This window comes from Brassica oleracea, chromosome C9, assembly GCF_000695525.1.
Source record: "Brassica oleracea var. oleracea cultivar TO1000 chromosome C9, BOL, whole genome shotgun sequence".
In the NCBI taxonomy this organism is placed as follows: Eukaryota; Viridiplantae; Streptophyta; class Magnoliopsida; order Brassicales; family Brassicaceae; genus Brassica; species Brassica oleracea.
The window spans coordinates 34,769,012-34,777,272 of NC_027756.1; the positions used below are offsets into that span (position 1 = coordinate 34,769,012).

The window sequence follows — 8,261 nt, forward strand, 5'->3', positions numbered from 1 at the left end:
TTCCGTAAGCAATCTCGTGTTCGGATCCAAATGAGGTCGATCGATTCAAGAACGAAAATAATTTGAAGAAGACATGTTTTTTATGAATCTAATTCGTGTGTAAAGAGAGTAAGAGGGAGGATGAAGATATGGAGTGAATGAAGAGGAAGAGGGGTGCTTGTATTTATAGTTGAAATCCTACCGACAGCCCGAGGAAATTCCGACGGAATTCCGACGCCAACGGCTAGTTCGTCGGAATTTCCTCGGAATTTTAAAAATTCCCCCAACGGCTCTCTAACGGCTATAATATATCCTCGGAATTCATCGGGTTTTTCCGAGGAATACGTTTTTCCTCGGTATTCCATAAGAATATTCCGACGGATTAGTATTTCCTCGGAATTCCATCGGTATATTCCGAGAAAATTCCGAGGAAACCGAATTTTGTGTTTCCCTCGGGATATTCCGAGGATTTCATTTTCCGTCGGAATGTCCGTCAGAATACCACTGTTTTCTTGTAGTGCGGATATATTCCTTACTAAATCAAAGTCGGTTTGATATACTAGGTTTACACAAACCAAACTAGTTTGTCTAATATCAACATGTCGTGGCTATAAGCGCCTTCCGAAAAGCATGAAAGCAATGAATAGCGACCGCCATGTGTATGTCGCCTGGCCATGGGGTATTGAGGCGATGAGGCTATCGCTCCACCTCGCCATCAGCCATGGCGACCAAAGGGGTCGCTTTTTAAAACCAAGGATATAACTGTGCGTCAATTTATTAATTTAACTTATAGGTCACGCCGAAGCTGTTCTTGTGTTTCGTTTAGCCCTGACGGTAAGCAGTTAGCAAGTGGCTCAGGTGATACTACTGTCAGGCTTTGGGATCTCAACACTGAAACTCCTTTGTTTACTTCCTCACCATCTTCCTTTAGATGCCTCATAATAGTTCATCCTAACCTCCTCCTCTAATCATTTCAGGACACAAGAATTGGGTTCTCTCAATTGCTTGGTCTCCGGATGGTAAGCATCTCGTGAGTGGTAGTAAATCAGGTGAACTCTGTTGTTGGAATCCAAAGAAAGGAGAGCTAGACGGAAATCCACTCACAGTAATGTCTTCTTTAGTTATTAATGTGCATACGTTGTTTTGGTTTGTTACTAATTATTAACATCTGATCTTTACGTCGTTTTTAGGGTCAGAAGAAATGGATCCCTGGTATCTCGTGGGAACCCAGTCCACCTTAGTTCTCCATGCCGTCGATTTGTAACTTCTAGCAAAGATGGGGATGCAAGGATTTGGGATGTTACACTGAAAAAATCTTTGATTTGTCTCAGTGGACATACACTTGCTGTGACTTGTGTCAAGTGGGGCGGAGACGGAATTATCTATACAGGGTATGTTTCTAAATATGTGATGTAATGTATTTCTTATCTATTTTCATATTTTCTGATGTATAATGTGTAATGACAGATATTTCAATGTATTTTATTCTTAATGGTTAGATGAGTCTCTTATTTGATAACCAAATAATGAAATAAACTTAAATTTGCAGTGTCTGTCTAGTTAATGACTTGTTGTTACTTACCTCCATGGTCACTTTTGAGTTCTTCTCTTGCAGTTCCCAAGATTGTACGATAAAAATGTGGGAAACTACACAGGGGAGGCTCATTCGTGAGTTGAAGGTAAACTTTTAGATCTATTTGGAATTAGTTCTCATCATTGTTATTCTGCCGTCTGCATAGGTGTCAGATGCATTCCTTTTATGCCTACTATCGCTAGAGACCTTATGCACATTACCAATGTGATTACAGTACTATATTGTGTTTATTTCATGTTCTGCTTCTTCTGTTTACTTTACGGGCATGGGCATTGGGTTAACTCTCCTGCATTGAGCACAGAGTATGTTCTTAGAACAGGAGCTTTTGACCACACTGGAAGACAATATCCTCCAAATGAAGAAATGAAGAAATGAAGAAAGGTAAACCTTCTCACTCCACTCCACTCTACTCTTGAGATCAATCTCTTCCTTATACCCTGATTCTGATCTCTCTCTCTCTTGGTAAAAGGCGCTTGAAAGATACAACCAAGCAAAAGGGGATTCCCCTGAAAGATTAGTCTCAGGTTCTGATGACTTCACCATGTTCCTTTGGGAACCATCTGTTAGCAAACAATCTAAAAAGCGCTTGACTGGTCATCAGCAGGTAATCTTACTTTTCAGTTTCACTCTTTACTTGTAAGTCCTTTTAGTTCTGTTTCTAATTATTTACCTTTGGTATATTGGTCAACCAACAGCTAGTAAATCATGTCTATTTCTCACCCGATGGGAAATGGGTTGCAAGTGCTTCGTTTGATAGATCAGTTAGGTTATGGAACGGTGTCACAGGACAATTTGTTACAGCTTTCCGGCGCCATGTTGGGCCTGTTTATCAAGTCAGTTGGTCTGCAGACAGTAGATTGCTTTTGAGTGGTAGTAAAGACTCTACTCTCAAGGTAAAAACTTGGCATTCCTACTCTTTACTGGACTATGTTCCTCAGATTCTGAATCAGAAAGTTTGTTACTTCCGCACAGATTTGGGAGATTAGGACAAAAACGTTAAAACAAGATCTTCCTGGTCATGCAGACGAGGTATTAACACACCTTTAGAACTTATTATTTTTAATAGAATCTCAATGTCTTTCCTCTTTTGATTTTGCTGACCCTTTTTGGTTCTTCGGTTGTGTATAGTTTTTCGCGGTGGATTGGAGTCCAGATGGTGAGAAAGTAGTCTCTGGTGGTAAAGAAAGAATTTTGAAGCTATGGAAGGGTTAAAAAGAAAGAGCATCGTGGACCTTTTTCAAGTATAAGATGTTTTGGAGAGTTTTCATTGTTTTAAAATTTATGATGTTCACATTTTAATGCAAATTTATTAAATACTGTGCAAGTTGTATGTTGGATTCTTTCTCATTGAAATTTTGGCACAAGGCCGAATATGGTGGCTGAAGGCATGTACCCTCAAGGAAGAAAAATTAAGACACTCCTGTAATAATATCAGTGTTTACTTTGTTCCCAAGCAGCTGTGAAGACCATGAGGACTTCATGCGATGAACTGTGGAGATTAAAGCGACCGAGGGCATAGTCGACCTACATCTGAAGTCTGTAATTAAATAAAGTCTCCAGAACGTAAAGTGAAGATTCTAATTGCATTATACAAATTTCAGCATTCTCTTACAGGAATCAAATCATAAAATCAGTAGTTACATGGTCAAAAACAATCATATCCTCCTGTATAATAATTGAGAAGTCAATTAAGTTAATTTTTCTTACTTGTTAAATCATTGGTCGATAATTTTTAATTTTATTTATTTTAATTAGATTTAGAATAAAAATAAATCTTAAAGCAATTAATATCACTTACAAAATATTCTAAATGACATTACAAATAATGATATATAGTAACCAATTGTCAAAATTATAGAAAGTAATAATGTTAGATCAATTATTTTTATATATTTATAAATTATATAAAATGATAAATATAAACCATTTATATAAATCGATATAAATAACAAAATTATTTATAAGATAAATCATTTATTAAATTTTATAAATTATTTGCAAGTTAAATCATTTATTAAATTATCATATATAGTTTTAAAATATTATAAAATTAGGTTTATAAATCTATTTATAATTTTATAATAATTACGAGGATTTATAAATCATGTGAAATTATATCACATATCAATCAATAATATTAAAAGAGAAGTCACTTAAGTGACTATTCCTTACGTATTGTTCATAAGTGAAATTTCAAATTAGTTTTCTTGAATCGATTGGTTGACAGTATTTTAAAATATAATTAAATGAAAAATAGAACTAATCATAGATAAGCCAAATATTAAAAATTTCAAATAAAACTTAAATATAGATAATTATAGATAAAATGATTTTGTAGATTATATTATAGAAACTTAGAATACACAAAAAAACATTACATCAATAAAAACTACAATAAAATAATATATTCAGCTAACTAAATGACTTAATCCTCATAACATTTTTTATATTGACCCACTATAAATATATATTATAAAAGTTATATGAACTCGATGCACAACAATTAAATATACAATTCACAGACCTCGAGAAATAAAAATAGAATTTTCAATAGTTGAGTTCGTATTTTATGAAGAAAAAGAACACAAAAAATGTTGATTTTCTCAAAGAAGAATCATAAGTTGAATTAAAGCTATTTATTTTGTATTGCTAACTAGAAAGACTATCCAACAACTTTGAATTAGAGAATTTCTTAATATAGTTTCTACAAAGGAAAAAATTAAAAAATCGACTGGATATATATAAGTAGTAAAACTAGAAAATTCGGAGAAAAATGAAAAAATTTCAATAGAGAAATGTTATGATTTAGTTAGAAACAAATTCAAAGTAATGTGATAATTACATATCGGCATAAATGTGTGATCACTGCAATGTACAACAAAGAATATATGTATATATATAAGTCACTTAATATATAAGTTTTGAAGATTTGACGGATCACATTCATTGAAACATGTAAAAGCTTTGCAATTATGAAATGTTATGTATCTAAGTCAAATACACCATAACATAGTAAATTCAGGAGTCCTAAGATGGTTTGTGTTGTAGAAAAAGAACTTATTGAAATTTTATGACTAATAATTACTTTACATCAAAATTAAATGAATTGGTAGATAAGATAATGTAATGATTATAAAGCTATTTAATATATATTTTCAGTTCAGTTTGCTAATCATTTGATAAAACTATGTAAAAGAAATATTTTTAGTGATTTAGATTAATGTTATTTTTTTTTGGTAGATGGCAGGAGACAATAGTCTCCTGCTTTTTATTCAAATCCAAACTTCATTACAAGAAAATCTGTCTAGCTCTAGCAATCCCATGAATATCATCCGACAAGATGGAAGCAACATGCTCCGGAGCAAACTCAAAATAATGTAAACCGTAAGATAAAGAAAAAGCATAGTTAGCTAATCCATCTGCTAGACAATTAGCCTCCCTATACACATGCGAAATCTTGACTAACCAGTCTCTTGATATGTAGCCATAGCACAAACGTACTAGGAATGACAGGGGATGAGAATCATGAATCCCTGTCTTAAGAAAACCCACCACACTCTCGGAATCAACCTCCACCTCTAGCCGTCGGATCCCCTTATCCCATGCTATACAGAGGCCGTAATAAACACCCCATAACTCTGCCAATGGGGCTGAGCAAATCCCAATATTGATCGCAAAGCCTCCTCTCCACTCTCCATATTCATCACGCATAGCCCTACCTGCTGTAGCCAATCCCGGATTTCCTTTAGAGGATCCATCAGTATTCAATTTGCACCAGCCATTACCCGACTTACACCATTCGATCTGTCTCTCCACATGCGCACCAACGGTCGAGCGGGGCCGCAGTTTCTTATTTGCTAGTATCACCTCCTGAGTCTTATCTTTAACAAACTGCACCCTATCTCGACACTTCCCAGTTTCACCGAAGACATACCCACACCTCCATTTCCAACACCACCACACAGTCAACGCAAACATTGTAGGCCATTGATCTCCACTAGCCGACGTATCGTTTGTGAGATTCTCATACAGCCATTCTAAAAGTGGTTGATTAAAGAACCGCTGTTGTTTTCTTAGGTTCACAAGTCTTCTCCATAGTCCCATTGCAGCAGGGCAATCTCGAAGGACATGAAGGATTGTCTCGTCTCCATTCTTGCACAGTTGGCACATTCCATTGTCACTTAAGTGTCTCCGCTTCCTCTCCATGTTCGTCATGATAACTTGGTGCGCAACCAACCATAAAAAAACTCTAACTCTTTCTGGTACCATAGCCCGCCAAACCCGACTGTAGAAAGCCTCCATATTTGGTCTCGGTGTCTCGTCTGTTGTCAAGAGTGCATACGCTGATTTCACAGAGAAGAGACCATTCTTACTTCCTCCCCACAACATCCTATCCCTAGCCCCTGTGACATCAACGATCACCACCGAAGCTAAACGTAATCTATTCTCCGTTGATATGTATGGTTCAATTTGTTGTGTTAACCAACCTATCCCATTCTGCCATAAATCACAAGCTTTTGCCTCCAACAGTGCTTCCGGAATATCCACCATACTCAAGCCATGTAGAGGTTCATGCAACAACCAATTATCTTTCCAAAACCGTACTCGGCGACCATCTCCTAGTATCCAGGAAGCACAACTGCTCAAATTCCCAACACCAAGCTCCTCCACGTCGGCGACCAGCTCCCCTGAGGCACCAACCATGATGATTCATGTATCTCACGTACACGAAACTTCTTACGCAAGATTTGCACCCATAATCTATCTTGTGTGTTCAACAATCTCCAGCCGAGTTTAGCTAAGAGAGCAATGTTCATTTCTTTTGCTGATCTTATGCCCAGTCCCCCCTCTCTCTTTGGTTTACAGATTTTCTCCCAAGACACCAAATGTTGTTTTCTGATCCCTTCACCACTCTCCCAGATAAAAGACCTAGCAATTTTATCCAGTTGGAACAAAGTCGACACCGGCAATGCTATCGAGCTCATCGTGTGAACCAGAATTGATGAGAGAACAGATTTAGTGAGAGTTATCCTTCCAGCTAAGCTCAAAAATCTCCTCTTCCAACCAGCCAATTTAGACGAAACCCTCTCAATGACTGTCCCAAAAGTCTCTTTATTAATTCTCTTCTGCAAAAACGGCATGCCCAAATACTTTCCCAACTCCTTTGTGCCTTTGATTCCGCTTTCATCACTGATCAGATTAGCTAAATCTTGATGAACATTTTCAGAGAAGAAAATTAGAGATTTCTCCAAGCTAACTTTTTGTCCTGATGCTCCACAAAACCTCTCCAGCACCTTTCGTATCACTCGGATCTGTGATACTGAAGCTTCTGCAAACAAGATCAGATCATCCGCAAAGCAAATATGTGAGAAAGCTGGGCCACCTCCAGATAACTTGATTGGTTTCGAATCCTTCTTTGCAACAGAGAAGTCAATTTGGTAGCATAGTCTCTCCATACATAACACAAAGAGATATGGGGACAAGGGATCTCCCTGTCTAAGACCACGTTGAGGTGTAAACGCTTCTGTTCTCTCCCCATTCCACAGTAGACTCATACCTGGATTCATAACACACTCCATTATCCATTTGATCCATATATGTGGTAACTTCGCTGCATTAAGAGTATCCTCTAAGAAGTCCCATATGATGCGATCATAAGCTTTCTCAAGATCCAGCTTAAGTAACATCCAGCCTTTTTTCCCTTTTTTCCTTCTCATTGAGTGAACCGCTTCCTGTACTACCACGATGTTATCAGTGCTAAGTCTTCCTGGGATAAAACTGGCTTGTGCTGGACCTATTAGTTTTGGCATTAGTGTCTTCAGTCTCATCACCATTGCCTTTGTTATCGTCTTGAACAAGACATTACATAAACTAATAGGCTGAAACTGCATAATTCTTTCTGGTTTGAGAACCTTTGGTATAAGAACCACCATTGCATCATTCATGCCCTCCTGAAGAACTCTGGATTCAAAGAACCCTAGCCCACACCGAGTTACTGATTCCCCCACCACATCCAATTCCCTCACCACATCCCATGAGTCTTGGTAGAAGACAGGTTGAAAACCATCTGGCCCTGGTGCCTTATATTTACCCATCGATCTCACCGAAGTCTCCATATCCACTGCCGAGAAAGGTTTATTTAAGCTCTCCAGTTCATCACGTGTAAAGTCAGTAAAACCAACCTGGGGTAGCTTTTCTGTATCGAGAGATATATCCTCAGTTGAATACAATCTCTTATAGTAGTTCATTGCTAGTTGCTCCAACTGTTCTGACTGGTCAATCCAGTGGCCATCTTCACTCTTCAGCATCTCTATTCTATTCCTCTTTCTTCTCACAATGGTACTCGTGTGATAGTACGTCGTGTTTCTATCTCCAAGCACTATCCATTTCTCTCGTGATTTTTGGTACCAGAGCACCTCCTCCTGTTCAAGGACAACATCAAACTCTTTTTGTAATGTCTCCTCCCTTGCCAACAGACCATCTGATGGGTTTCTCTCCAGTTCCTCCTGAACTTCTTTTATATCCCCGAGCAGTTTCTCTTTTCGTTTGATCACATCTCCAAATATCTCTTTATTCCATTTCTTAAGTTTCTCCTTCAAAGACACCAGTGCCTCTGGAGTACTCATCTCACTGTTCCAAGATGTTGATAGTAGCTCCTTGAAACCATCATGCTTAAGCCACGCAGCTT

General features: G+C 37.5%; 1 long non-coding RNA gene and 1 pseudogene across 1 annotated transcript; both read left to right on the forward strand.

Annotated features, from left to right (window-relative positions):
- LOC106314867 overlaps positions 1-1,781 on the forward strand; it is a 10,265-nt pseudogene extending 8,484 nt beyond the window's left edge.
- Positions 1,782-2,374: 593 nt separating this feature from the next.
- On the forward strand, positions 2,375-2,942 carry LOC106317091. The gene is made up of 3 exons (XR_001265051.1): positions 2,375-2,466; positions 2,546-2,602; positions 2,702-2,942. It is a non-coding gene; the product is annotated as an uncharacterized LOC106317091 (long non-coding RNA).
- Positions 2,943-8,261: the final 5,319 nt, after the last annotated feature.